This window comes from Lissotriton helveticus, chromosome 6 (assembly GCF_964261635.1).
Source record: "Lissotriton helveticus chromosome 6, aLisHel1.1, whole genome shotgun sequence".
Lineage (NCBI taxonomy): Eukaryota > Metazoa > Chordata > Amphibia > Caudata > Salamandridae > Lissotriton > Lissotriton helveticus.
This window is the reverse complement of record NC_136067.1, coordinates 1,130,997,279-1,131,025,004: the sequence shown is the minus strand read 5'-3', so window position 1 is coordinate 1,131,025,004 and position 27,726 is coordinate 1,130,997,279. Positions and strand designations below refer to the sequence as shown.

The 27,726-nt window shown below is 45.0% G+C and overlaps 11 non-coding genes across 11 annotated transcripts; 8 read left to right on the top strand and 3 right to left on the bottom strand.

The window, feature by feature from the left end:
• The first annotated feature begins 67 nt into the window (after nucleotides 1-67).
• Nucleotides 68-174, top strand: LOC144765270 (U6 spliceosomal RNA). The gene has a single exon (XR_013597273.1). It is a non-coding gene; the product is annotated as a U6 spliceosomal RNA (small nuclear RNA).
• Nucleotides 175-9,696: 9,522 nt separating this feature from the next.
• LOC144765205 (U6 spliceosomal RNA) lies at nucleotides 9,697-9,805 on the top strand. Its single transcript, XR_013597212.1, has one exon. It is a non-coding gene; the product is annotated as a U6 spliceosomal RNA (small nuclear RNA).
• Nucleotides 9,806-11,577: 1,772 nt separating this feature from the next.
• On the top strand, nucleotides 11,578-11,684 carry LOC144765338 (U6 spliceosomal RNA). Its single transcript, XR_013597339.1, has one exon. It is a non-coding gene; the product is annotated as a U6 spliceosomal RNA (small nuclear RNA).
• Nucleotides 11,685-12,691: 1,007 nt separating this feature from the next.
• Nucleotides 12,692-12,764, bottom strand: TRNAR-ACG (transfer RNA arginine (anticodon ACG)). The gene has a single exon. It is a non-coding gene; the product is annotated as a tRNA-Arg (tRNA).
• A 712-nt stretch (nucleotides 12,765-13,476) lies between these two features.
• On the top strand, nucleotides 13,477-13,583 carry LOC144765111 (U6 spliceosomal RNA). Its single transcript, XR_013597124.1, has one exon. It is a non-coding gene; the product is annotated as a U6 spliceosomal RNA (small nuclear RNA).
• A 1,802-nt stretch (nucleotides 13,584-15,385) lies between these two features.
• On the top strand, nucleotides 15,386-15,492 carry LOC144765203 (U6 spliceosomal RNA). The gene has a single exon (XR_013597210.1). It is a non-coding gene; the product is annotated as a U6 spliceosomal RNA (small nuclear RNA).
• A 1,011-nt stretch (nucleotides 15,493-16,503) lies between these two features.
• Nucleotides 16,504-16,576, bottom strand: TRNAH-AUG (transfer RNA histidin (anticodon AUG)). The gene has a single exon. It is a non-coding gene; the product is annotated as a tRNA-His (tRNA).
• A 710-nt stretch (nucleotides 16,577-17,286) lies between these two features.
• On the top strand, nucleotides 17,287-17,393 carry LOC144765377 (U6 spliceosomal RNA). Its single transcript, XR_013597376.1, has one exon. It is a non-coding gene; the product is annotated as a U6 spliceosomal RNA (small nuclear RNA).
• Nucleotides 17,394-19,188: 1,795 nt separating this feature from the next.
• On the top strand, nucleotides 19,189-19,295 carry LOC144764924 (U6 spliceosomal RNA). Its single transcript, XR_013596948.1, has one exon. It is a non-coding gene; the product is annotated as a U6 spliceosomal RNA (small nuclear RNA).
• A 6,739-nt stretch (nucleotides 19,296-26,034) lies between these two features.
• LOC144765139 (U6 spliceosomal RNA) lies at nucleotides 26,035-26,141 on the top strand. The gene has a single exon (XR_013597151.1). It is a non-coding gene; the product is annotated as a U6 spliceosomal RNA (small nuclear RNA).
• Nucleotides 26,142-27,151: 1,010 nt separating this feature from the next.
• Nucleotides 27,152-27,224, bottom strand: TRNAR-ACG (transfer RNA arginine (anticodon ACG)). The gene has a single exon. It is a non-coding gene; the product is annotated as a tRNA-Arg (tRNA).
• Nucleotides 27,225-27,726: the final 502 nt, after the last annotated feature.

Genomic DNA, 27,726 nt, shown 5'->3' with positions numbered 1-27,726 from the left:
GGCCACCCTATGTCTAGAGACTTTAGATTTAGAGAGTTGATAAACACTGTAGGTTCATCAATAAAGTGTGCTTGCTTCGGCAGCACATATACTAAAATTGGAACGATACAGAGAAGATTAGCATGGCCCCTGCGCAAGCATGACACGCAAATTCGTAAAGCGTTCCATATTTTTAACAGCTTTTAGGAGAGAAATCTTCTTTGTTTTCAAGACTAATTGAAATAGTAAATCAGGTTCCAGTCCAGTGTCATGTAATATGTTTTTTCAATTAGTCTCTCCTCAACATTTTTAATGTATTGCCTTGCAGTAAAGAAGGTGCGCTCTATGTCCAGCTGCATTTAGCAAGGAAGCCTGCAGGACTTCTGGGACTTTACTTTCTCTTTTTCAGCCTCCCTGTCATTATTCTTCACCACCTCCAAATCTATACTGCTACCTGTGATGAGTTGCTTTGTGGGAAGCAGGACAAAGAGAAGGGCAGGGCGTATGCAAATGATGGCCTCAGGGATGTCTGGGAGTCCCTTTTCAGCAGTACTGTTAAAATCTGCCTTGCAACCAGATTGGTCGGGTAAGCTGACAAACACCAAGCCAGATTGGGCACCATGTCTCTAGGCGCTTGGAGGACATATTGGGTCTACATCCCTCAGTTTCTGAGGTCCAAGAAATGTTCACCCTCCACCGTAATAGAGAGGTCATGGCCGATCGTGGCTGAGAGGGGAAGAAGGTAGCAGGGCAAGATGCTCATGGTTCTTCTCTAAAAATGGACCAACCTCCTCTCTCTCCTTAACTGTGGTTCTGCCTGGCTACTGGGCTACCAGTTGTAAGCCTGCAGCCCACAAGGAGTTGGTTTGTCCCTCTCACACATGTAAATGGGTAAGCATTCAATTGCACACACCTGCCTGCGTCCACAGGCCCTCGCACACACACTTTTGTCAATAAGCTTTTTTATGTAGTTATGAGAATCAGGGACCCATGTTGAAATACAAAACAGCACACCACGTGACGGCCATCACATAGAGTCCAGCAGCAAACAGGAAACTTTTAACTAGCCGTGGTCCTATCACTGCAGCTCTACCGTGGAACATCTGCTGGATGAGTCCTCCTGGAGAACATTGAACCTACAACTAGTCTGAGGTAAATAACAATTCCACAGGAATATAATGAAACAGGGACCTACAACTCAACAGGCGGCGAATGGGGGTGATAGTGACTCTTCTTTTTTCAGTACTTCCAGCAAGGATAGTTCAGGAAGTAGGAATCGGGGAAGAGGCAGATGCAAGAACTATTACAATAACACACAAATGTGGTATCCTTACCAACAATCAGGTGGTGGCAGTTTTCATCCGAATGCCTTCCAACCTCCACCTTTTCCACCAATGATGGGATGGAATCCACCTTTTGTCCCACAGCCCCAGTATCCCCCAAACATGTTCCCACAGCCTTTTTTAGGGAGGGGCAGGAGTGGTCGGGGAAGGAGAAGAGGAGGAAACCGGTACACTGGGACCAGACAGAGGCAGTAGGGGACAACACGAGGAGCATGACGCAGGAATCCCGTGCCGGTCCAAGCAACCTGCGAGCCTGATCACCAATTTATCCTCAGTGGCTCTGAATGATGATGAATTGTCAGTACTGGAAAAGGGTTTAGGTTTTGCACCTACCGCTCACCTGGATCGTTTCAAGTTAGATTTTGAACTGGCAGACTTTTTCTGAAAGCTGAGGCTCAAGAGCTTTTTTGAGAAACAGGTAGGGGGGAATACCCAGATAACATCAAGTGACACAGGATATAGGTTAAAATCGACCTTTACCCCACCATCCCATATGGTTCCAGCAGGTATATTAGCTTTCGAGCAAGCCGTTTACAATGAGGTTGAGACAATGGTAGAACCGACCCCTTTTAAAAATTTGACGGCTAAGGAGTTTCAGGCCATCAAATCACTACAAAACAATACCAAAATGGTCATTAAGAGTGCTGACAAAGGGGGAGGGATTGTTATCCAGGATGAAACAGCGTATGATGCAGAGTGTAGACGTCTTCTTGATAATACCATTAACTATATTCGCCTTGATGAGGATCCATCACAATCCCTCCGAGAAGACATTTTGGTACTGGTAAACACTGCCGAAAGAGATGGTATCATTTCAAAACAAGAGGCGGATTTCCTGACTACAATCGAGGGTAAGACCCCTTATTTCTATACCCTTCCAAAAACACATAAAAATAGATTACCCCCTCCGGGAAGACCAATTGTGTCAGGAATTGGGTCTCTGTTAGAACCCCTTTCAAAATATTGTGATTTTTTTCTTGAGACCGATGGTAGAAAGTACCAGCACATATATCAAGGACACCAAGAGTCTTTTAAACATGCTGAACACAGTCACCCTGCCAGAGGGGCCTTCCCTTTTAGTAACATTAGACATCGAAAGTCTATATACCAGCATACCACAAGAGGCTACTATTAAGGTACTTAATGATACACTGGCACAATCAAACTGGGATTATACCACCTCCCAGACTTTTGTAATTGACTGTGCCAACCTGGCCTTGAAACGCAACTTTTTTGAGTACCAGGGTGATATTTACCTACAGTCCACAGGGACATCGATGGGCAGTACTTTTGCCCCCAGTGTGGCGGGTTTATATGTCTATGACTTCGAGTACAAGTACATCTTAGCACAGTCCAATCCTTTTGCATCGAACATGGCCATGTGGCAGAGGTACATCGATGATGTGCTGATCATATGGAAGGGGACGGAAGCAACACTTGTTTCGTTCCTTGAGTGGATCAATACTTGTGACCCACATCTGAAGTTCACCCATGAATATGATAAGGAGAAAATCATATTTTTGGATATGACCATCTCAAGAGTGGATAACCATTTAAGAACAAAAACGTATCATAAACCAACAGCCAAGAACAACCTCCTACAATTTTCCAGTTTCCATTCACACCCTTTGAGGGAGAATCTCCCCTTTGGGCAGTTTTTAAGTCTTTGACGTAATTGTAGTGAGCTGGTTGACTATAAGGATCAAGCCAAGGAACTGACTAACAAACTGCACTATAGGGGCTATCCTAAACATCTACTTCAAAAGAGTAACAAAAGAGCTAAAAACCAAAATATGGAGGCCCTTTTGGGGGAGTACGTGAAAGAACCGCCTGGCAATACACCACTAACACGTGTCACCACTTACAATCCCATTTCCAACTTTGTAAGTAGGTGTATCAACAAACACTGGAGGAGCACGCAACATGTTTGAGAGAAACCCCTTTTTTCTTATAAAAGGGCGAGAAGTCTCAAGGACTCCCTTGTACAAACACGCCCAAGAACTCAAGTGACAGAAGAGACCCGTACAGTTTTAAATACATGGGGCCTTCCCCCGGTCGTGGGCCACTACCCATGTGGAGGAGGTAGTGTATGTCACCTGACTACGAGTACGAAATCTCTGAATCTGGAACCAGGGAAGCTTTGGCAGCAGCGGAATCATACAAATTGTAACTACGACAAGGTATATTTAATCATTTGCCCTTGTGACCTAAAATATGTCGGCATGACTACTAGACGTGTTAAGCAGCGTATCTGAGAGCATCGTAGTAATGTACGTTGTCGGAAGAACACAACAAAATTGACAGCACATTTTTTGCAATATAATCATAGACCTAATGACATGAGGTGGACGGTTATAGAACAACTAACAGGACACAGCGGACCACAGGGTGGCCTATTTGAGAAAGAACAACAATGGATATATCGTCTTTCATCTCATCGTCAGGACTGAACGATGATATCCCCTGGGCTTCAGTAATGAAAAAATAGAGAGAATAGGAGTAGATAAAACCTATGTAACATCTTAGGTTCATTTGGGTTTTTATAAACATTTATTGAGTACTCCATTTTCGTTAGTATACATCTGTTTTACTTGGTTGTTCTAATAATGTTGATTTTTTTTGCGCAGGTTTATCAACTTCAACCACCACCAGCCCCCTGCCCCCTAATAACGATTATCATTGTCAAGATGGCTTTATGAATGAAGACTCTAATAACCCTTACTATACTCCGCTTCGGTGGGCATACGTGTTATAGATGAGGGATAACATTAGTAAACATCAATGAATTATGTAAGGGTTCATAATCTAAAATACCTAAGTATTATGTTCCCTGCATATATGAAAAAGTGTTTGAGTGCCAACATAAAACTGCAAACTATGTCACGGTAAGGAATTTTTTTTACGGCGGTCTAAGACGCTCTAAACACTGTGCGTGCCTTCATTTAAATAAAGTTCCAACATATAATTAAGAAAAAACTGAGGGGCGAGCTTTTTCTGGAAAGATGAATACGGCGTAATGACGCCAAACGCGTCATTCAGCAAACGGGACTCCGATCACGTGACCTTTGTACTAAGGCATTTCAACTTCCGCGTCCGACCCAGGAAACACCGTTCGGGCCGCGGATGTGTACGATTTAGGTAACCAGTGGGGAGCCGGCAAGGACGAATTAAGTCCGATTCTAACTCCTTTTCTTTGCATTTTCATTTTTATTTAACTGTGGGAAGTACTAACGAAAGGGTTTGACTCCACGACTTCATAACTTGGCATGTTAGTTTTCCTGACAATGCTCGGTTACCATTAGAAGTGTGGTTTTTCACAGTTTTTGCTTACTTGCAAAGATATCTGCGTTTCCCTTGCATAAGTACCTTTGAGTAACAGGGGGTTATTCTACTGTTTCTGACAGATTATCCTAGCCGTGAAGAATACCCCTGCCGCAGTGCCCAGGGAACACTATACTTGATTTTTCAAAGTAAGTCGCTCCTCCTCTTTCGAAAGTCCTCCATTTCTTATGTTTTTAATTTTTTCAATGTTCATATGAAGTGTTTTATGGGATAGTCTTTTCCTTTTCCGTTTAGGATCAGGAAAAAGGAATTAACAAATTCTTTTTCCTGATTATACTACCACTAAGGTTGAGCCAACGATCTTGCTGGGGATGACCCATTTGAATTAGCTGGGAGTGACAGGAAAATCAGGATATTGGATTGGGTCTAAACAAGGCTATTAAGAATGCAGGGTAAATTCTGTTCCACTGCATATGGAAATGACAGTATCGGCTGGTCCTGTTTATACCCTCAATTAAGTTTGGGTTATTTGTACATATATATGAAAAAACGTTAATTACTATATTGCATAGGAAGTACAAGGTTTAGTGTGCATGATTTTGAAAGAGGAATACTTGCATTGACTTAATCTAATTCTAAGTAAAGTTCTTGTCATCTGTTTGAATATGAGTTTTTTCTTGCAGATTGGTAGGTTCCGGGAATTCTGAGTCAAACCTACAACCGGGTAAAACCGCGAGTTTACCATCATTTACAAAAACATTCCCAAGGTTAGGGTACGCCTTAGGGCGCGTATACCGCCTGGGAAGCTCGTATTTCTTTTCGGTCCTGATGAAAGCTTTGCTAACATAGCATTTTGAAATCAGAAACATGTCGACCTTTTAATTCATATAGGACATATTTGACTCACATTGATGGCCAATAATGTCCTAACCACTAGTTTTTAATAATGGTGGTCTGACTCTTTACTAAATTCACTTTTGAGTACAGCCCGCCATCTTTTAACCTCACTTCTTGAACACTTTCACTTCACTTTTTGTTGAAAAGTGCTCCGCTGTAACACAGGCGTGGTAGCATACCAGGGAGACATTTGGTCTCCCTGGTAGAACCCTATGATGAAGCATGTCATCAACCATGTTGATGAGTGAGGATTCTACTTATAAGTATTATTTACTTTGAATCCAGTTTGACACTCACCTGTGTCCTTCCCTTGTGCAATCTAGCTTCCCCTTAAACAGCGTTTGCAGTTTTTTGGAGAACGTTTATCTGGGTAGGATCACCTTGGGTATCGCAATTTCTTTCTTCTATTGTTTTTGTCACTACTTTGTTGTTCTTTAGTATTTTGATTGGGGAATAGGAGTGTCCTTTATCCATACCTCTCTTGTTGTTTTTGATATGAGATATCTACCAGTTGTAAGCCTGCAGCCCACAAGGACTTGGTTTGTCCCTCTTACACATGTAAATGGGTAAGCATTCAATTGCACACACTTGCCTGCGTCCACAGACCCTCGCACACACACTTTTGTCAACAAACTTTTTTTGTAGTTAAGAGAATCGGGGACCCATGTTGAAATACAAAAGCAGCTCACCACGTGACGGCCTTCACATAGAGTCCAGCATCAAATGGGAAACGTTTAACTAGCCGTGGTGCTATTACTGCAGCTCCACCGTGGAACATCTGCTGGATGAGTCCTCCTGGAGAATATTGAATCTACAACAAGTCTGAGGTAAATAAGAATTCCACAGGAATATAATGAAACAGGGACCTACAACTCTTCCGAGCCAGATAGGAGTCGAACCTACAATCTTCTGATCCTAGTCAGACACGTTATCCATTGCGCCACTGGCCCTATGTAGACATACCCATCCTTTTGTCCGGCTAGAAAGTGTGTGTGTGTGTGTGAAGGCACAAGGAAACCCATCTGATCTCCTGAAAGTCTGTTCTGTGAGGTTTTCCTAAGTTGTACAAAGGACTTTAGGAGAAGGAAGGGCCTAAAAGCTAGGCAAAATGGTCCTAGATCCATGGAAATATTTAGCCCTTGCCTGATCTCGAGCGCGCAGCGTTCGCGCGCAGGGTAGAGCCGAAGATACGCCGAAGAGTAGCCAAAGAGTAACCCGTCTGCGCCCGTCTGCGACTGGACGGGGCCAGGGGCCATGAACTCTGTTCAGTCAGTACAGATCCTACTGTAACACATTGTATTAGTTACTCTGTTCAGGAATTACGGTCTCTTCAATTCGCGCCTCCTCCGGGGTATGCCCGGGATTCCTGGCCATGCCTGGAAGGTCCGATTGCATGCAGATACTACCGATTTCAGGCTTCCCACTCTTCCATCTCCATTGGTTGCCACAGAGGAGAAATACATTTTCCAACGGGCTGGAAGAGCAGAAGGTACTAATCGAGCCCCTCATCACAGCTTCTGATAATATTGAGTCAGCCCTTTCTAAGTTTAATTCTGCTATCTTAGTTGCGGTCGACTCTCTAGCCCCCCTAAAATTGTATAAACAACGTCCCGCCTCTCGCCAGGAGGCGTGGTACACTGACCAACTAAGGTCCGAGAAACAAGCTTGTAGAAAATTAGAAAAAGCCTGGAGGAAAACGCACTCTGAGGAAAACAAAAAATGTAATTTTGATGCTTTGTCATTATATCATAGAAATATAAGATTGGCTCGGAAAACTCATCTCGCCTCTCAGTTGGTGGAAGCCGGTAACTCCTCCAAAGCACTATACCGGATTCTACAAGCCTTTATCAAACCTGTGGCTTGCGAAAGTGCGGATGTTTCCTCACAGGCACTGTGTGACGACATCTCTGTCTTTTTTTAAAATAAAATAGAGATGATATACGATAAAATCATCAAGGCCACAAATTCTAAGGGCAGCTCACCTATAACATCCTTCCACCCCCCGACTTGTGACACTCCAACGCTCACTGCCTTTCCTGAAGTCAGTCAGACTGATATTCATACTCTGATGGATCAAATTACAACAGGATCTCCCCTAGATCTCATGCCTGCCAAAGCTATCATCTGGGGCAATTTACTCTGCCCTAAGATCCGGACCCTGATGAATCTCTCTCTTGACGAAGGCCAGGTACCACAGGAATGGAAGAAAGCTGTTGTAAATCCTATCCGTAAGAACTCAGCTCTCCCATGGACAGACCTTTCCAACCTCCGCCCCATATCCCTCTTACCCTACCTGAGCAAGATGATGGAGAAGCACATCAATACCCATCTGTCGAATTTCATCGAGGTGTCGGGAGGCTTAGATCACTCCCAATCTGGATTCAGGCCCAACTATAGCACAGAATCGGTGCTCCTCTCTGTGAATGATACAATCAGAATGTCACAGGATAGAGGGAGCTCCATGATTCTGGTGCTATTGGACCTGTCCGCAGCATTCGACACAATATCGCATGATATCTTGCTCAGTCGTTTGCAAGAGGTTGGGGTCGGGGGATTGGCTCTGTCCTGGTTGAAGAATTTTATCTCAGATCGATCACAAAGTGTCAGCTTGGGCTCCTTTCGTTCCACGTCTATGGAGCTCACCAAGGGGGTGCCACAAGGCTAGTTCTTGAGCCCCACTCTTTTCAATATATATGTGGCCCCCCTAGCTGACCTTATGAGATCCTATGGATTTACCCCGGTGTCGTATGCTGACGACACTCAGCTATTATTCCCATTTCAGTCTCTAACTCCTGCTATCAAGCACTCCTTTTCTGAGGGCATGAGGGCGGTCTCCCGATGGATGGCCTCGAATTTCCTGCAATGCAGGGAAGACCGAGGTCATGCTATTCGGGGAGGCCCCACTACTGTGGTCGCCAGATTGGTGGCCATTAGATCTGGGCCCCGTCCCTAGTCCTAAGCAGACGGTAAAAAACCTAGGGGTCCGGCTGGACCAAGGACTGTCCTTAAAGGAACACGTTAACCAAACAGCGGGGTAATTGGACTTTTGAGACGTATGTTCCCTTTTCTGCCAGACACCTCCAGAAAAACCCTTGTCCAGGCTCTAATACTTAGCCGCCTGGACTACTGTAATGGACTCCTCATATCAGCGAATGACAACTTGCTGAGCAGGCTGCAGGTGACTCAGAACACCGCGGCAAGACTGGTTCTCAATGCCCCGCCCAGAACTCCCTCACGTCCTGTTTTGGAAAAACTTCATTGGTTGCCAATCCGACAACTGATTAAATTCAAAACCTGTTGTGTCATTCACAAAAGCATTTTTGGCTCAGGCCCCCTGTATCTGGCTGAAAAGTTTATCCTCTATAAACCTGTATGCACCCTCCGTTCTAGCAATCAATTTCTGCTACAGATCCCGTCCATCAGAAAGGCGAGACTGGGTGGCAGAGCCCTCTCGTTCTTGGGCCCCAGTCTATGGAATAAACGTCCTTTTAACCTGAGATGCTGCCCCAACTACCTAATTTTTAGGAAACTACTGAAGACTTTCCTGTTTTAAATATCCTACCTCTTTTCAGCGCACACATGCGAAGCACTGTCTACACTCTGGTTGGTGAACTAAGCACAGAGATACTCCTTCGGGAGGCGAGTCTAGCGCTATACAAGCCTTTAAATAAATAAATAAATCAGGCTCAGTTTCCTAAATAGTCTGCATTAACATAATCAGTTCCAGGTCTGTGTGGGGCTGAGCTTGTGAACTCCTTAGTAAGTAGGCAGATACAACAAAAAGGGGTTTAATATTACAATACAGGTGAAAATTCAGACACCTTGTCGTAGGCTCACCTTGTCCAGGGACCCAAGCATGCTGCCTTTCCACTCTCAGACCACTTCACCTAACCTACTGTGCAGCTGTTTCACCTTTAATATCACTGTTCCACGGGCAGCGTGATGTCACAATGCTCCTTGTCGTTGACCCAAACCATGAGCCTTTGCAACCCTGGCATAATCTACATACTTACGGTGTGTGAAGTCTTGGACCACAAATGCAGTGAAGAATATTAGATTGCTACTCTTCAGACATTTTTGCCCATTGGCTCAGATTTTAATGCTTACTGGCCATCTGAGCATCTCTGCCAGGCCACCCTATGTCTAGAGACTGTAGATTTAGAGAGTTTATAAACATTGTCAGTTCATCAATGAAGTGTTCTCGCTTCGGCAGCACATATACTAAAATTGGAACGATACAGAGAAGATTAGCATGGCCCCTGCGCAAGGATGACGCGTAAATTCGTGAAGCGTTCCATATTTTTAACAGTTTTTAGGAGAGAAATCTTCTTTGTTTTCAAGACTAATTAAAATAATAAAGTAGGTTCCATTCCTGTGTCATGTAATATGTATTTTTCAATTAGTCTCTCCTCAACATTTTTCATGTATTTGCCTTGCAGTAAAGAAGGTGCGCTCTATGTCCAGCTGCAGTTAGCAAGGAAGCCTGCAGGACTTCTGGGACTTTTCTTTCTCTTTTTCAGCCTCCCTGTCATTATTCTTCACCACCCCTAAATCTATACTGCTTCCAGTGATGAGTTGTTTGGTGGGAAGCAGGACAAAAAGAAGGGCAGGGCCTATGCAAATGATGGCCTCAGGGATGTCTGGGAGTCCCTTTTCAGCAGTACTGTTAAAATCTGCCTTGCTACCAGATTGGTCCGGTACGCTGAAAAACACCATGCCAGATTGGGCACCAGGTCTCTAGGCGCTTGGAGGACATATTGGGTCTACATCCCTCAGTTTCTGAGGTCCAAGAAATGTTCACCCTCCACCCTAATAGAGAGGTCTTGGCCGATCGTGGCTGAGAGGGTAAGAAGGTAGCAGGGCAAGATGCTCATGGTTCTTCTCTAATAATGAACCAACTTCCTCTCTCTCCTTAACTGTGGTTCTGCCTGGCTACTGGGGCTACCAGGGCTACCAGTTATAAGCCTGCAGCCCACAAGGAGTTGGTTTGTCCCTCTCACACATGTAAATGGGTAAGCATTCAATTGCACACACACTTTTCTCAACAAGCTTTTTTTGTATTTAAGAGAATCAGGGACCCATGTTGAAATACAAAAGCAGCACACCACGTGACGGCCATCACTAGAGTCCAGCAGCAATTGGGAAACGTTTAACTAGCCGTGGGCCTATTACTGCAGCTCTACCGTGGAACATCTGCTGGATGAGTCCTCCTGGAGAATATTGAACCTACAACAAGTCTGAGGTAAATAAGAATTCCACAGGAATATAATGAAACAGGGACCTACAACTCTTTCGAGCCAGATAGGAGTCAAACCTACAATCTTCTGATCCGTAGTCAGACGTGTTATCCATTGCGCCACTGGCCCTATGTAGACACACCCATCCTTTTGTCCTTAAGAGGGCTAGAAAGTGTGTGTGTGTGTGAAGGCACAAGGAAACCCATCTGACCTCCTGAAAGTCTGTTCTGTGAGGGTTTCCTAAGTTGTACAAAGGACTTTAGGAGAAGGAAGGACCTAAAATCTAGGCGAAATGGTCCTAGATCCAAGGCAATCGTTTAGATCAGGCTCAGTTTCTTAAATAGTCTGCATTAAAATAATCAGTTCCAGGTCTGTGTGGGGCTGAGCTTGTGAACTCCTTAGTAAGTAGGCGGATACAACAAAAAGGGGTTTAATATTACAATACAGGTGAAAATTCAGACACCTTGTCCTAGGCTCACCTTGTCCAGGGACCCAAGCATGCTGCCTTTCCACTCTCAGAGCACTTCACCTAACCTACTGTGCAGCTGTTTCACCTTTAATATCACTGTTCCACAGGCAGCGTGATGTCACAATGCTCCTTGTCTGTAGCCCAAACCATGAGCCTTTGCAACCCTGACATAATCTACATACTTACGGTGTGTGAAGTCTTGGACCACAAATGCAGTGAAGAATAATAGATTGCTACTCTTCAGACATTTTTGCCCATTGGCTCAGATTTGAATGCTTACTGGCCATCTGAGCATCTCTGCCAGGCCGCCCTATGTCTAGAGACGGTAGATTTAGAGAGTTTATAAACATTGTCAGTTCATCAATAAAGTGTGCTCGCTTCGGCAGCACATATACTAAAATTGGAACGATACAGAGAAAATTAGCATGGCCCCTGCGCAAGGATAACACGCAAATTCGTGAAGCATTCCATATGTTTAACAGTTTTTAGGAGAGAAATCTTCTTTGTTTTCAAGACTAATTAAAATAATAAAGCAGGTTCCAGTCCTGTGTCATGTAATATCTATTTTTCAATTAGTCTCTCCTCAACATTTTTAATGTATTTGCCTTGCAGTAAAGAAGGTGCACTTATGTCCAGCTGCATTTAGCAAGGAAGCCTGCAGGACTTCTGGGACTTTTCTTTCTCTTTTTCAGCCTCTCTGTCATTATTCTTCACCACCCCTAAATCTATACTGCTACCAGTGATGAGTTGCTTTGTGGGAAGCAGGACAAAGAGAAGGGCAGGGCCTATGCAAATGATGGCCTCAGGGATGCCTGGGAGTCCCTTTTCAGCAGTACTGTTAAAATCTGCCTTGCAACCAGATTGGTCGTGTAAGCTGAAAAATACCATGCCAGATTGGGCACCAGGTCTCTAGGCACTTGGAGGACATATTGGGTCTACATCCCTCAGTTTCTGAGGTCCAAGAAATGTTAACCCTCCACCCTAATAGAGAGGTCTTGGCCGATCGTGGCTGAGAGGGTAAGATGGTAGCAGGGCAAGATGCTCATGGTTCTTCTCTAATAATGGACCAACTTCCTCTCTCTCCTTAACTGTGGTTCTGCCTGGCTACTGGCGCTACCAGTTATAAGCCTGCAGCCCACAAGGAGTTAGTTTGTCCCTCTCACACATGTAAATGGGTAAGCATTCAATTGCAAACACCTGCCTGCGTCCGCAGACTCTTGCACACACACTTTTCTCAACAAGCTTTTTTTGTATTTAAGAGAATCAGGGACCCATGTTGAAATACAAAAGCAGTACACCACGTGACGGCCATCACTAGAGTCCAGCAGCAAATGGGAACGTTAACTAGCCGTGGTCCTATTACTGCAGCTCTACCGTGGAACATCTGCTGGATGAGTCCTCCTGGAGAATATTGAACCTACAACAAGTCTGAGGTAAATAAGAATTCCACAGGAATATAATGAAACAGGGACCTACAACTCTTACGAGCCAGATAGGAGTCAAACCTACAATCTTCTGATCCGTAGTCAGACACGTTATCCATTGCGCCACTGGCCCTATGTAGACACACCCATCCTTATGTCCTTAAGAGGGCTAGAAAGTGTGTGTGTGTGTGTGAAGGCACAAGGAAACCCATCTGACCTCCTGAAAGTCTGTTCTGTGAGGGTTTCCTAAGTTGTACAAAGGACTTTTGGAGAAGGAAGGACCTAAAATCTAGGCGAAATGGTCCTAGATCCAAGGAAATCGTTCAGATCATGCTCAGTTTCTTAAGTAGTCTGCATTAACATAATCAGTTCCAGGTCTGTGTGGGGCTGAGCTTGTGAACTCCTTAGTAAGTAGGCGCCTACAACAAAAAGGGGTTTAATATTACAATACAGGTGAAAATTCAGACACCTTGTCGTAGGCTCACCTTGTCCAGGGACCCAAGCATGCTGCCTTTCCACTCTCAGAGCACTTCACCTAACCTACTGTGCAGCTGTTTCACATTTAATATCACTGTTCCACAGGCAGCGTGAAGTCACAATGCTCCGTATCTGTAGCCCATACCATGAGCCTTTGCAACCCTGGCATAATCTACATACTTACGGTGTGTGAAGTCTTGGAGCACAAATGCAGTGAAGAATAATAGATTGCTACTCTTCAGGCATTTTTGCCCATTGGCTCAGATTTGAATGCTTACTGGCCATTTGAGCATCTCTGCCAGGCCACCCTATGTCTAGAGACTGTAGATTTAGAGAGTTTATAAACATTGTCAGTTCATCAATAAAGTGTGCTCGCTTCGGCAGCACAAATACTAAAATTGGAACGATACAGAGAAGATTAGCATGGCCCCTGCGCAAGGATGACATGCAAATTCGTGAAGCGTTCCATATTTTTAACAGTTTTTAGGAGAGAAATCTTCTTCGTTTTCAAGACTAATTAAAATAATAAAGCAGGTTCCAGTCCTGTGTCATGTAATATGTATTTTTCAATTAGTCTCCCCTCAACATTTTTAATGTATTTGCCTTGCTGTAAAGAAGGTGCGCTCTATGTCCAGCTGCATTTAGCAATGAAGCCTGCAGGACTTCTGGGACTTTTCTTTCTCTTTTTCAGCCTCCCTGTCATTATTCTTCACCACCCCTAAATCTATACTGCTACCAGTGATGAGTTGTTTTGTGGGAAGCAGGACAAAGAGAAGGGCAGGGCCTATGCAAATGATGGCCTCAGGCATGTCTGGGAGTCCCTTTTCAGCAGTACTGTTAAAATCTGGCTTGCAACCAGATTGGTCGGGTAAGCTGAAAAACACCATGCCAGATTGGGCACCAGGTCTCTAGGCGCTTGGAGGACATATTGGGTCTACATCTCTCCGTTTCTGAGGTCCAAGAAATGTTCACCCTCCACCCTAATAGAAAGTTCTTGGCCGATTGTGGCTGAGAGGGTAAGAAGGTAGCAGGGCAAGATGCTCATGGTTCTTCTCTAATAATGGACCAACTTCCTCTCTCTCCTTAACTGTGGTTTTGCCTGGCTACTGGGGCTACCAGTTATAAGCCTGCAGCCCACAAGGAGTTGGTTTGTCCCTCTCCCACATGTAAATGGGTAAGCATTCAATTGCACACACCTGCCTGCGTCTGCAGACCCTTGCACACACACTTTTCTCAACAAGTTTTTTTGTATTTAAGAGAATCAGGGACCCATGTTGAAATACAAAAGCAGCACACCACGTGACGGCCATCACATAGAGTCCAGCAGCAAATGGGAAACGTTTAACTAGCTGTGTTCCTATTATTGCAGCTCTACCGTGGAACGTCTGCTGGATTAGTCCTCCTGGAGAATATTGAACCTACAACAAGTCTGAGGTAAATAAGAATTCCAGAGGAATATAATGAAACAGGGACCTACAACTCTTCCGAGCCAGATAGGAGTCGAACCTACAATCTTCTGATCCGTAGTCAGAACGTTATCCATTGCGCCACTGGCCCTATGTAGACACACCCATCCGTTTGTCCTTAAGTGGGCTAGAAAGTGTGTGTGTGTGTGTGTGTGTGTGAAGGCACAAGGAAACCCATCTAACCTCCTGAAAGTCTGTTCTGTGAGGGTTTCCTAAGTTGTACAAAGGACTTTAGGAGAAGGAAGGACCTAAAATCTAGGCGAAATGGTCCTAGATCCAAGGAAATCGTTTAGATCAGGCTCAGTTTCTTAAATAGTCTGCATTAACATAATCAGTTCCAGGTCTGTGTGTGGCTGAGCTTGGGAACTCCTGAGTAAGTAGGCGGATACAACAAAAAGGGGTTTAATATTACAATACAGGTGAAAATTCAGACACCTTGTCGTAAGCTCACCTTGTCCAGGGACCCAAGCATGCTGCCTTTCCACTCTCAGAGCACTTCACCTAACCTACTGTGCACCTGTTTCACCTTTAAAATCACTGTTCCACAGGCAGCGTGATGTCACAATGCTCCCTGTCCGTAGCCCAAACCACGAGCCTTTGCAACCCTGGCATAATCTACATACTTTCGGTGCGTGAAGTCTTGGACCACAAATGCAGTGAAGAATAATAGAGTGCTACTCTTCAGACATTTTTGCCCATTGGCTCAGGTTTGAATGCTTACTGGCCATCTGAGCATCTTTGCCAGGCCACCCTATGTCTAGAGACTGTAGATTTAGAGAGTTTATAAACATTGTCAGTTCATCAATAAAGTGTGCTCCCTTCGGCAGCACATATACCAAAATTGGAACAATACAGAGAAGATTAGCATGGCCCCTGCGCAAGGATGACTCACAAATTCGTGAAGCGTTCCATATTTTTAACAGTGTTTAGTAGAGAAATCTTCTTTGTTTTCAAGACTAATTAAAATAATGAAGCAGGTTCCAGTCCTGTGTCATGCAATATGTATTTTTCAATGAGTCTCTCCTCAACATTTTTAATGTATTTGCCTTGCAGTAAAGAAGGTGCGCTCTATGTCCAGCTGCATTTAGCAAGGAAGCCTGCAGGACTTCTGGGACTTTTCTTTTTCTTTTTCAGCCTCCCTGTCATTATTCTTCACCACCCCTAAATCTATACTGCTACCAGTGATGAGTTGCTTTGTGGGAAGCAGGACAAAGAGAAGGGCAGGGCCTATGCAAATGATGGCCTCAGGGATGTCTGGGAGTCCCTTTTCAGTAGTACTGTTAAAATCTGCCTTGCACCCAGATTGGTTGGGTAAGCTGAAAAACCCCATGCCAGATTGGGCGCCAGGTCTCTAGGCGCTTGGAGGAGATATTGGGTCTACATCCCTCAGTTTCTGAGGTCCAAGAAATGTTCACCCTCCACCCTAATAGAGAGGTGTTGGCTGATCGTGGCTGAGAGGGTAAGAAGGTAGCAGGGCAAGATGCTCATGGTTCTTCTCTAATAATGGACCAACTTCCTCTCTCTCCTTAACTGTGGTTTTGCCTGGCTACTGGGGCTACCAGTTGTAAGCCTGCAGCCCACAAGGAGTTAGTTTGTCCCTCTCACACATGTAAATGGGTAAGCATTCAATTGCACACACCTGCCTGCGTCCAAAGACCCTTGCACACACACTTTTGTCAACAAGCTTTTTTTGTAGTTAAGAGAATCAGGGACCCATGTTGAAATACAAAAGCAGCACACCACGTGACGGCCATCACATAGAGTCCAGCAGCAAATGGGAAACGTTTAACTAGCCGTGGTCCTATTACTGCAGCTCTACCGTGGAACATCTGCTGGATGAGTCCTCCTGGAGAATATTGGACCTACAACAAGTCTGAGGTAAATAAGAATTCCAGAGGAATATAATGAAACAGGGACCTACAACTCTTCCGAGCCAGATAGGAGTTGAACCTACAATCTTCTGATCCATAGTCAGACACGTTATCCATTGCGCCACTGGCCCTATGTAGACACACCCATCCTTTTGTCCTTAAGAGGGCTAGAAAGTGTGTGTGTGTGTGAAGGCACAAGGAAACCCATCTGACCTCCTCAAAGTCTGTTCTGTGAGGATTTTCTAGGTTGTACAAAGGACTTTAGGAGAAGGAAGGACCTAAAATCTAGGCGAAATGGTCCTAGATCCAAGGAAATCGTTTAGATCAGGCTCAGTTTCTTAAATAGTCTGCATTAACATAATCAGTTCCAGGTCAGTGTGGGGCTGAGCTTGTGAACTCCTTAGTAAGTAGGCGGCTTCAACAAAAAGGGGTTTAATATTACAATACAGGTGAAAATTCAGACACCTTGTCGTAGGCTCACCTTGTCCAGGGACCCAAGCATGCTGCCTTTCCACTCTCAGAGCACTTCACCTAACCTACTGTGCAGCTGTTTCACCTTTAATATCACTGTTCCACAGGCAGCGTGATTTCACAATGCTCCTTGTCTGTAGCCCAAACCATGAGCCTTTGCAACCCTGACATAATCTACATACTTACGGTGTGTGAAGTCTTGGACCACAAATGCAGTGAAGAATAATAGATTGCCACTCTTCAGCCATTTTTGCCCATTGACTCAGATTTGAATGCTTACTGGCCATCTGAGCATCTCTGCCAGGCCACCCTATGTCTAGAGACTGTAGATATAGAGAGTTTATAAACATTGTCAGTTCATCAATAAAGTGTGCTAGCTTTGGCAGCACATATACTAAAATTGGAATGATACAGAGAAGGTTAGCATGGCCCCTACGCAGGGATGACACGCAAATTCGTGAAGTGTTCCATATTTTTAACAGTTTTTAGGAGAGAAATCTTCTTTGTTTTCAAGACTAATTAAAATAATAAAGCAGGTTCCAGTCCTGTGTCATGTAATATGTATTTTTCAATTAGTCTCTTCTCAACATTTTTAATGTATTTGCCTTGCAGTAAAGAAGGTGCGCTCTATGTCCAGCTGCATTTAGCAAGGAAGCCTGCAGGACTTCTGGGACTTTTCTTTCTCTTTTTCAGCCTCCCTGTCATTATTCTTCACCACCCCTATATCTATACTGCTACCAGTGATGAGTTGCTTTGTGGGAAGCAGGACAAAGAGAAGGGCCGGGCCTATGCAAATGATGGCCTCAGGGATGTCTGGGAGTCCCTTTTCAGCAGTACTGTTAAAATCTGCCTTGCAACCAGATTGGTCGGGTAAGCTGAAAAACACCATGCCAGATTGGGCACCAGGTCTCTAGGCGCTTGGAGGACATATTGAGTCTACATCTCTCAGTTTCTGAGGTCGAAGAAATGTTCACCCTCCACCCTAATAGAAAGGTCTTGGCCGATCGTGGCTGGGAGGGTAAGAAGGTAGCAGTGCAAGATGCTCATGGTTCTTCTCTAATAATGGACCAACTTCCTCTCTCTCCTTAACTGTGGTTCTGCCTGGCTACTGGGGCTACCAGTTATATGCCTGCAGCCCACAAGGAGCTGGTTTGTCCCTCTCACACATGTAAATGGGTAAGCATTCAATTGCACACACCTGCCTGCGTCCGCAGACCCTTGCACACACACTTTTCTCAACAAGCTTTTTTTGTATTTAAGTGAACCAGGGACCCATGTTGAAATACAAAAGCAGCACACCACGTGACGGCCATCACTAGAGTCCAGCAGCAAATGGGAAACGTTTAACTAACTGTGGTCCTATTACTGCAGCTCTACCGTGGAACATCTACTGGATGAGTCCTCCTGGAGAATATTGAACCTACAACAAGTCTGAGGTAAATAAGAATTCCACAGGAATATAATGAAACAGGGACCTAGAACTCTTCCGAGCCAGATAGGAGTCAAACCTACAATCTTCTGATCTGTAGGCAGACGCGTTATCCATTGCGCCACTGGCCCTATGTAGACACACCCATCCTTTTGTCCTTAAGAGGGCTAGAAAGTGCGTGTGTGTGTGTGAAGGCACAAGGAAACCCATCTGACTTCCTGAAAGTCTGTTCTGTGAGGGTTTCCTAAGTTGTACAAAGGACTTTAGGAGAAGGAAGGACCTAAAATCTAGGCGAAATGGTCCTAGATCCAAGGAAATCGTTTAGATCAGGCTCAGTTTCTTAAATAGTCTGCATTAACATAATCAGTTCCAGGTCTGTGTGTGGCTGAGCTTGTGAACTCCTGAGTAAGTAGGCGGTTTCAACAAAAAGGGGTTTAATATTACAATACAGGTGAAAATTCAGACACCTTGTCGTAGGCTCACCTTGTCCAGGGACCCAAGCATGCTGCCTTTCCACTCTCAGAGCACTTCACCTAACCTACTGTGCAGGTGTTTCACCTTTAATATCACTGTTCCACAGGCAGCGTGATGTCACAATGCTCCCTGTCTGTAGCCCAAACCATGAGCCTTTGCAACCCTGGCATAATCTACATACTTACGGTGTGTGAAGTCTTAGACCACAAATGCAGTGAAGAATAATAGATTGCTACTCTTCAGGCATCTTTGCCCATTGGCTCAGGTTTGAATGCTTACTGGCCATCTGAGCATCTCTGCCAGGCCACCCTATGTCTAGAGACTGTAGATTTAGAGAGTTTATAAACATTGTCAGTTCATCAATAAAGTGTGCTCCCTTCGGCAGCACATATACTAAAATTGGAACGATACAGAGAAGATTAGCATGGCCCCTGCACAAGGATGACTCGCAAATTCGCGAAGTGTTCCATATTTTTAACAGTTTTTAGGAGAGAAATCTTCTTTGTTTTCAAAACTAATTAAATAATAAAGCAGGTTCCAGTCCTGTGTAATGTAATATGTATTTTTCAATTGGTCCCTCCTCAACATTTTTTATGTATTTGCCTTGCAGTAAAGAAGGTGCGCTCTATGTCCAGCTGCATTTAGCAAGGAAGCCTGCAGGACTTCTGGGACTTTTCTTTTTCTTTTTCAGCCTCCCTGTCATTATTCTTCACCACCCCTGAATCTATACTGCTACCAGTGATGAGTTGCTTTGTGGGAAGCAGGACAAAGAGAAGGACAGGGCCTATGCAAATGATGGCCTCAGGGATGTCTGGGAGTCCCTTTTCAGCAGTACTGTTAAAATCTGCCTTGCAACCAGATTGGTCGGGTAAGCTGAAAAACACCATGCCAGATTGGGCGCCAGGTCTCTAGGCGCTTGGAGGACATATTGGGTCTACATCCCTCAGTTTATGAGGTCCAAGAAATGTTCACCCTCCACCCTAATAGAGAGGACTTGGCCGATTGTGGCTGAGAGGATAAGAAGGTAGCAGGGCAAGATGCTCATGGTTCTTCTCTAATAATGGACCAACTTCCTCTCTCTCCTTAACTGAGGTTCTGCCTGGCTACTGGGGCTACCAGTTATAAGCCTGCAGCCCACAAGGAGTTGGTTTGTCCCTCTCACACATGTAACTGGGTAAGCATTCAATTGCACACACCTGCCTGCATCCGCAGACCCTTGCACACACACTTTTCTCAACAAGCATTTTTTGTATTTAAGAGAATCAGGGACCCATGTTGAAATAAAAAAGCAGCACACCACGTGACGGCCATCACTAGAGTCCAGCAGCAAATGGGAAACGTTTCACTAGCCGTGGTCCTATTACTGCAGCTCTACCGTGGAACATCTGCTGGATGAGTCCTCCTGGAGAATATTGAACCACTGGCCCTATGTAGACATACTCATCCTTTTGTCCTTAAGAGGGCTAGAAAGTGTGTGTGTGTGAAGGCACAAGGAAACCCATCTGACCTCCTGAAAGTCTGTTCTGTGAGGGTTTCCTAAGTTGTACAAAGGACTTTAGGAGAAGGAAGGACCTAAAATCTAGGCGAAATGGTCCTAGATCCAAGGAAATCGTTTAGATCAGGCTCAGTTTCTTAAATAGTCTGCATTAACATAATCAGTTCCAGGTCTGTGTGGGGCTGAGCTTGTGAACTTCTTAGTAAGTAGGCGGATACAACGAAAAGGGGTTTAATACTACAATACAGGTGAAAATTCAGACACCCTGTCGTAGGCTCACCTTGTCCAGGGACCCAAGCATGCTGCCTTTCCACTCTCAGTGTTGTAAGAGTAACAGGAGTATAACCCATGAACCAGGTCAGGACTGGGTAGGTAAGATGCAATTAGAACACAATGGCCTAACGGCTAATGCGCTCGACCTCGGACCTGGGGAACTTGGTTCGAGTCTCGGTAACGACGCCAAAAAACCCCTGTGATTCTGGGCAAATCACTTAATCTCCCCGTGCCTAAAAATGAAAGTGTGTCTCATGTAATGTAACTGGTGCTATGTAAAGCGCTCTGATAACTGGTTCGGTTCTAGTTCGCGCTATATAAAACTCTGCAAAAAAAAAAAAAATGTCCTGAAAGGTAACATTTATCTAGACAATTGCAAATAGCATGCACATAACATTACTGGGATGGACAAGAAGGAGAATACACATTTTTTAGTACAAAAGATAGTTACTCATCTTTATATAGCTATAGTAGTTGCAAGGTCGGATATATACAGTTAAACACAGCACTGCATAATTTGTAATAATGACAACCACATAAGACTTGGTGCAAAAAAATGTGTACAAGGTGAGGGTGGCGACGCAAGTGAAAGGTGTACAGCGTTGACGGCGCACTGTGCATAAAGTGCAAACTATTTACAGTGAGTGGCTGAACGGCGCATGTGACATAGTGATATCACAGTGGGCGCGATTGATTAAGTTTAAACATTAGGGCCACAAGAAAGCGGTGCGCCTATAGATCAGGCTGCTGGGTCGACGGCGTTTCGATCCGGATTATTTAGGATCATCATCAGGACTGGTTGTCTGAATGAAGGAGTGCTGTGGAAAAGGGGAGGAAAAATTAGGAGGGGGGTCCAGTGCACGAGCAAAGCGTGAGAAAAAGGGGGGGGGGTTTGGGGAGTACCTTAAAGGATCCCGATTGGGTGGAATCCGTGTAACCAGCAATGGGTGGGTTTTTCCTTTCTTTATGTATCTTTTAGGCCACGGCGTGAGAAGGGTCTCAGCTGCGGGCAGGAACTGTGAAGAAAGAAGGGGGGCATAGCTAAGTGGACAGAGGGAGAGTGGAATCCGTCTTGTGTGGTATAGGGGAATGAGGCCAAGGTAGGTGGAGAGTATCGGGCACCTACCTTAGTCGCGCTGCGGGCAGGGACTTGATGCTCTCATAGGCTGTCGAAGTCGGCCGTGTTCCAGACTACACTGGAAAGGAAGGGGAGGGTGACCATTAGTGTCCCGCTTGCCAAGGAGTGGTCGGGTAGGGAAATGGTCAAGCTGGCCGCTTACCTGAGTGAATCGGTGTGCTGCGGCATGGATAAGTCACGGCGTGGTTATGATTCGGGCCGATGCAAGGTCGTGATTTTACTTTGGATGTCTTCCAGAGGGTCTTTAGGAACTGCTGACGTGGGACCACGGGGGTTGGATAGTGGGTGTGGTGGGGCGGCAGGAATGGTGGTGGTTGCTAGGGAGACGCGTCCAAAAAACCATTCGCAATTTATTCCTTACAACCTTCCATTGGCAGAAAAAGAAGCCCTAAAGACATTGAAGGAAAACAACGAGATCATCATAAAACCGGCGGATAAGGGTGGAGGGATAGTCATTATGAGCACCACTAAATACGACCAAGAGATCAAAAGACAACTCGCAAATCAGGAGCACTATCGACCCCTTCCTAAAGACCCTCTGGAAGACATCCGAAGCAAAATACTATCCGTCACTACAGATGCCAAAGACAAAGACATCATCACCAAAAAGGAATTAGATTTCCTTAATAGCACGAGCCCCCGTACCCCAGTACTTTATGTTCTGCCCAAGATACATAAAGACAGTCAAAATCCACCGAGCAGACCCATTGTTTCAGGGCGCGGTTCCATCCTGGAACCACTTGGCAAATATATAGATTCCATTATCAAAGCGTTTGTCCCTGAAACTGATACCTACATCCGAGACACGACTGATCTCATCAACACTATTGAAGATCTACCCTTTGATACCAACTCACAAGTCATGGCAGGATTAGACATCGAATCCCTTTATACCAACATCCCACATGACGAAGGACTACAAGTGATCCAAGCTTTACTTGTCGCAAGACCACAACCTGCACGTATCCCCACAGAGTTCATAATGAATCTTCTTCGGATTGCATTAAAAAACAACTATTTTCTCTACCAGGACACATTTTTCCTACAAATAAAAGGAGTCTCTATGGGCGCGTGTTTCGCCCCAAATTTTGCGATTCTGTTTGTCCATCATCTGGAAAAGACATTGATTCTAACCCCTATGAATCCATTATTTGGAAACATCAACCTGTGGCGCAGGTATATAGACGACGTTCTATTACTGTGGACCGGCACGGCTGAGACCTTACAGCCCTTCGTTGACTGGCTCAACCATTGCCAGGAACATCTCAAGTTCACCAGTGACTGCAAACAAAATGATTTGCCCTTCCTGGATGTGACCATCCATGCGGAAGAAGGTCTCCTGGGTACTAAACTATATCGGAAACCAACTGAAAAGAATACCCTTTTGCTGTACTCCAGTTATCATCCTCGCGGACTACGTGATGGACTACCATACGGACAATTCCTCCGAATCCACAGAAATTGTAAATGGAGAAGAGACTACTTCAGGGAAGCAGATATCCTTACAAAAAAACTCATGCATCGCGGATACCCAAGACGACTGGTCACCAGGGCAAAGAAAAGAGCATGGTACTGCTACAGAGAACACCTCCTTACTATCCAACCCAAGAAACCGATGTCCAGGATTCCTTTTGTCTCAAAATTTAGCCCTCACAGCAACCAGATAAACAAAATCATCCGGAAAAATTGGCCCTTGTTACGTTCTCATGAACAATTCAAAGATGAACCTCTGTTCTCATATCAACGTGGCAGTAACTTAGCCAACCATCTAGTTCATGCTATTACATAGCCCCAAACCAAACGGGATAAAAATACTATCACAGCTGCCTGGGGTCTTGACCCAATTGTAGGTCACTACAAATGCCAGAATTGTAGTGTCTGCGAGTTGACCATCAACACCAAAGAATTTGTTGCCAATGGCCGCTCACATAAACTTACAAAACATACAAACTGCAGATCACAAAATGTAATCTATGCTATCAGATGCCCGTGCGACTTGATCTATATTGTACAGACAACACAAATGATCAAACAACGCATTATCCAACATAAGAGCCGGATTAATTGTAAGGTGATGACAGCCCCCCTGGTAACACACTACCTACAGCACGACCACCATGACACGGACATCCAATGGCAAGTGATAGAAAAACCCACTTTGCCTATTCGAGGTGGGGATATCAGAACTCTTCTCAATAAGGCTGAGTGCAAATGGATGACGATATGTGACTCCATCAACAAGGGATTAAACACGATCGATGAATGGAATGGGACTGTCACTACTTGACCTTACCACAGTCACCCTGCACGCTTTCAGATCGTACTTGATTTCTCATACTACCCTTGCCCAGTTGAACTTGATACTGAACTGTACTATGTAGCCAGTGGCTGCTGAACTGTACCTTTTAATTCCCTGTCAACCCACTCACCCACCCCCCCTCCCCTCTCCCCTAGCTCCCTTCCCCAGTAGTGCACTCTGAAATAGAGCCAAAAGGTACTTTGTCTTTTGTTATGAATTACTATAAACATGCTGATTATGAAAATGTTGTGAAATGCTTCAATTGATAAGTTCGCCAATTGACCAAATTGCCACGATCTTTTCACAAACTACTGTTCTGCATTGCCACTTGATTGTCCACTAAGCGCCGAACGTTTCTATCCATGGGTGGTTGAATGCCAGAGGTTAATCTCCCCCTTCCTCCCTTCCACTCCGGCCCTTCCTCTACTTGATCATGACACCGTGATCATGACGCTTTCCTCTACATAGGACTGCGCAGCCGCGGTACAGCTACACTCCCTGGACGCGTCTCCCTAGCAACCACCACCATTCCTGCCGCCCCAACACACCCACTATCCAATCCCCGTGGTCCCACGTCAGCAGTCCATGCCTGACGACTTCTCCCCGGCCCACCCCCAAGCGCTTGACTCCGCCCAAACGCGGAAGTTTAATCACGACCTTGCATCGGCCCGAATCATAACCACGCCGTGACTTATCCATGCCGCAGCGCACCCCGATTCACTCAGGTAAGCGGCCAGCTTGACCATTTCCCTACCCGACCACTCCTTGGCAAGCGGGACACTAATGGTCACCCTCCCCTTCCTTTCCAGTGTACTCTGGAACACGGCCGACTTCGACAGCCTATGAGAGCATCAAGTCCCTGCCCGCAGCGCGACTAAGGTAGGTGCCCGATACTCTCCACCTACCTTGGCCTCATTCCCCTATACCACACAAGACGGATTCCACTCTCTCTCCGTCCACGTAGCTATGCCCCCCTTCTTTCTCCACAGTTCCTGCCCGCAGCTGAGACCCTTCTTACGCCGTGGCCTAAAAGATACATAAAGAAAGGAAAAACCCACCCATTGCTGGTTACACAGATTCCACCCAATCGGGATCCTTTAAGGTACTCCCCCCCAAAAAAAACCTTTTTCTCACGCTTTGCTCGTGCACTGGACCCCCCTCCAAATTTTTCCTCCCCTTTCCACAGCACTCCTTCATTCAGACAACCAGTCCTGATGATGATCCTAAATAATCCGGATCGAAACGCCGTCGACCCAGCAGCCTGATCTATAGGCGCACCTCTTTCTTGTGGCCCTAATGTTTAAACTTAATCAATCGCGTCCACTGTGATATCACTATGTCACATGCGCCGTTCAGCCACTCACTGTAAATAGTTTGCACTTTATGCACAGTGCGCCATCAACGCTGTACACCTTTCACTTGCGTCGCCACCCTCACCTTGTACACATTTTTTTGCACCAAGTCTTATGTGGTTGTCATTATTACAAATTATGCAGTGCTGTGTTTAACTGTATATATCCGACCTTGCAACTACTATAGCTATATAAAGATGAGTAACTATATTTTGTACTAAAAAATGTGTATTCTCCTTCTTGTCCATCCAAGTAATGTTATGTGCATGCTATTTGCAATTGTCTAGCTAAATTTTACCTTTCAGGACATTGTGTTCTAATTGCATTTCCACTCTCAGAGCAGTTCACCTAACCTTCTGTGCAGCTGTTTCACCTTTATTATCACTGTTCCACAGGCAGCGTGATGTCACAATGCTCCTTGTCTTTAGCCCAAACCATGAGCCTTTGCAACCCTGGCATAATCTACATACTTACGGTGTGTGAAGTCTTGGACCACAAATGCAGTGAAGAATAATAGATTGCTACTCTTCAGACATTTTTGCCCATTGGGTCAGATTTGAATGCTTACTGGCCATCTGAGCATCTCTGCCAGGCCACCCTATGTCTAGAGACTGTAGATTTAGAGAGTTTATAAACATTGTCAGTTCATCAATATAGTGTGCTCGCTTCAGCAGCACATATACTAAAATTGGAACAATACAGAGAAGATTAGCATGGCCCCTGCGCAAGGATGACACGCAAATTCGTGAAGCGTTCCATATTTTAAACAGTTTTTAGGAGAGAAATCTTCTTTGTTTTCAAGACTAATTAAAATAATAAAGCAGGTTCCAGTCCTGTGTCATGTAATATGTATTTTTCAATTAGTCTCCCCTCAACATTTTTAATGTATTTGCCTTGCCATAAAGAAGGTGCGCTCTATGTCCAGCTGCATTTAGCAAGGAAGCCTGCAGGACTTCTGGGACTTTTCTTTCTCTTTTTCAGCCTCCCTGTCATTATTCTTCACCACCCCTATATCTATACTGCTACCAGAGATGAGTTGCTTTGTGAGAAGCAGGACAAAGAGAAGGGCAGGGCCTATGCAAATGATGGCCTAAGGGATGTCTGGGAGTCCCTTTTCAGCAGTACTGTTATAATCTGCCTTGCAACCAGATTGGTGGGGTAAGCTGAAAAACACCATGCCAGATTGGGCACCAGGTCTCTAGGCGCTTGAAGGACATATTGGGTCTACATCCCTCAGTTTCTGAGGTCCAAGAAATGTTCACCCTCCACCCTAATAGAGAGGTCTTGGCCGATCGTGGCCGAGAGGGGAAGAAGGTAGCAGGGCAAGATGCTCATGGTTCTTCTCTGATTATGGACCAACTTCCTCTCTCTCCTTAGCTGTGCTTCTGCCTGACTACTGGGGCTACCAGTTGTAAGCCTGCAGCCCACAAGGAGCTGGTTTGTCCCTCTCACACATGTAAATGGGTAAGCATACAATTGCACACACCTGCCTGCGTCCACAGACCCTTGCACACACACTTTTGTCAACAAGCTTTTTTTGTAGTTAAGAGAATCAGGGACCCATGTTGAAATACAAAAGCAGCACACCACGTGACGGCCATCACATAGAGTCCAGCAGCAAATGGGAAACGTTTAACTAGCCGTGGTCCTATTACTGCAGCTCTACCGTGGAACATCTGCTGGATCAGTCCGCTTGGAGAATATTGAACCTACAACAAGTCTGAGGTAAATAAGATTCCACTGGAATATAATGAAACAGGGACCTACAACTCTTCCGAGCCAGATAGGAGTCGAACCTACAATCTTCTGATCCGTAGTCAGACGCGTTATCCATTGCGCCACTGGCCCTATGTAGACATACCCATCCTTTTGTCCTTAAGAGGGCTAGAAAGTGTGTGTGTGTGAAGGCACAAGGAAACCCATCTGACCTCCTGAAAGTCTTTTCTGTGAGGGTTTCCTAAGTTGTACAAAGGACTTTAGGAGAAGGAAGGACCTAAAAGCTAGGCGAAATGGTCCTAGATCCAAGGAAATCTTTTAGATCAGGCTCAGTTTCTTAAATAGTCTGCATTAACATAATCAGGTCCAGGTCTGTGTGGGGCTGAGCTTGTGAACTCCTTAGTAATTAGGCGGATACAACAAAAAGGGGTTTAATATTACAATACAGGTGAAAATTCAGACACCTTGTCGTAGGCTCACCTTGTCCAGGGACCCAAGCATGCTGCCTTTCCACTCTCAGAGCACTTCACCTAACCTACTGTGCAGCTGTTTCACCTTTAATATCACTGTTCCACAGGCAACGTGATGTCACAATGCTCCTTGTCTGTAGCCCAAACCATGAGCCTTTGCAACC